This window comes from Tachysurus fulvidraco, chromosome 25 (assembly GCF_022655615.1).
Source record: "Tachysurus fulvidraco isolate hzauxx_2018 chromosome 25, HZAU_PFXX_2.0, whole genome shotgun sequence".
Classification (NCBI taxonomy): Eukaryota; Metazoa; Chordata; class Actinopteri; order Siluriformes; family Bagridae; genus Tachysurus; species Tachysurus fulvidraco.
The window spans coordinates 15,905,517-15,908,192 of NC_062542.1; positions in this window are offsets into that span (position 1 = coordinate 15,905,517).

Below are 2,676 nucleotides of genomic sequence, written 5' to 3' on the forward strand. Positions count from 1 at the left end.
GTTGGGAAGTTTATTTATGTTAGGTCTTAGATATTACTAGTTTAGACTTGTCATTTGAATGATGGAGGAGCTGCTGGTTATAAACACACGCTACATTTCCAGATGATTCTTTTACTAACGTTTATTTTTTTTCCTCATCTTTGATGTTTCTACATGTTATTCAGCACGTCGAGAGATTTTTGTCCGCTTATTCGGTGAAGCCAGTACGTATACGTTCTAGTGACGTTTAGGTTTATTACTTATTAGAATTAAAAATAGATGAAAGATCGTTTAGTAAGCATGAAAAACATGTGCTTATAAAGCAACATATCCATTTGTATTAATAGGACCATGTTTCCAAAACAACTACTGAAATAATTCCTGCCAAAGTGACCGTTCTCTCTGTCTGGTGAACAGAATTATGGGAAATTTGACATCCCAAAGTAATGTTTGCTGGATGATGCTGGACGTATCCAGAAGCTCGATCCTCATCAGAGCAGCGTGTTCAACATAAACACGTCTAGATGCTACTTTATACTATATTGTGCTCAAGTTTTATAACTAAATATCACATGATTATGGTCAGTAATGCATTCGTAATAAGTCTTTAATTTAGTTTAAAAAAAACTCTTGAGTCTCTGTTGGTTGGTTTAATTACAATCCTACTTTATGAGTGTTTTGGACCGGTATTATTACTCAGTAACTCTTCACACTGGTTTCCTCTCATCTTGTTTTTACCGTTTTGCATATTTTTGTATCACAAAAATATTATCATCGTCGTTTTTGTGATATGGTTCAACTTCATTCCGATGTTTATAACACTAATACAGTCCTGAAGCGCTGTGACCAAATAAAATGTTCAGTATAACGTACACTCTGAGATCTGCTGACAATCAGGAGGAAATTTGTTGTTCAGAATCACTACATGAACAGATCCACTGTAATAACTTATCTGGGAAACTGAAATAAAGGGCTTCATCAATAAACTGCTTAAATTCTCATTTGTGAACCGCAACGTTATCATTTTCAGCTGTTATACCACAACCTGCTGAGAGATGGAGACAACTAGGGACACTGAAGTGGGCTATTTTACTGCTGGTTGTATTAAAGAGACTTAAACTAGCTTTACTGCTAATTGATTTCACTATTAGAGAATAATTTCCACTACTGGAGGATCATTACACTAATAGAGAGTGACTACTGAATCATTAGATGCCTAAAGAGTCAGTAACACTCTTAGAGAATCATTGAATCATTTCAATACAAGAGAATCATTATACTAATAGAGAGCAACTACTGAATCATTAGAGAGTCAGTTCCAATCTTAGAGAAGAATTAAATCTTTTCATCACTGGAGAATTATTCACTACTGAATCATTGAGGGAGTCAATTCCAGAGTCAGTTCATTACTGGAGAATTTTTTTCCCCCCAACTGAAGAATCATTTTTACTTCTGGAGAATCATTACTATAATAGAGACTGATTACTGAATCATTAGATGACCAGAGAGTCAGTTTCACACTCAGAGAATCACTTTACTACTAAAGAATCATTTATATCGACATTTCTTTTTCCGCTGTTGGAGAATCAACCTTTATACTACTGGAAAATCATTTCGTACATAGGAGTCATTAAACTATTGGAAAATATTCTGAATCATTTGCATTGAGATTCAGACCCCTTACACTGATGAATTATACTTCTTTACTTTTCTTCTTCTTGGTTTCTTGAGTAATTTCCAGTGGAGAATAAAGTTCACTTATTACAGAATAACACCCTCAATCACTCACTCACTTTCTACCGCTTATCCGAACTTCTCGGGTCACGGGGAGCCTGTGCCTATCTCAGGCATCGAGGCAGGATACACCCTGGACGGAGTGCCAACCCATCACGGCACACACACACACACACACACACACACTCTCATTCACTCACACACTACGGACAATTTTCCAGAGATGCCAATCAACCTACCATGCATGTCTTTGGACCGGGGGAGGAAACCGGAGTACCCGGAGGAAACCCCCGAGGCACGTGGAGAACATGCAAACTCCACACACACAAGGCGGAGGCGGGAATCGAACCCCTAACCCTGGAGGTGTGAGGCGAACGTGCCCCCCAGAATAACACTCACTCTGGGAAAATGAGTTTCCTCAAAAATAAATAAATAACTCCTTAGACCATGACTAAAATATTCTGCATATATCAACTTGGTCCAGCAAGAAGTTTGATGCGCTTTACTCAAAGTTTTCCTGCTCTATCTAAAGACGTGTTACACATAATATAGTAGATACAAGATTTACCAAGATCTGATGAAGAACTGCGATGTTTCTATCTGTTTTAGTGCAGCGTAACGCTAGTTGTGTCACTTTACCAGTAGCGCATAAACATAGCGGTGCCTTCAAGTGCAATCCTTGGGAATGACCTAACTCTTGGAACAGAGGTCATCTAAGCTTACGTGATGCCAAACTTTAAACAAAACAAGTGTAAAAGACCAACATGAACCTGAACTGGATGCTCTGGAAAGTAATTTGGAGTTTTATCTTAATACAAGCGTTTGTTTCATTAAAGTATTGAATTAAACACTATTCTTCTATGCATCTAGCGGCAGGATTCCTTCTCGTATACCTTCATCGGCCCGCGAGGGGTGATCTCTGACAACGGCTACAGAAAAAGAAAACCCGACAGACACGGACGG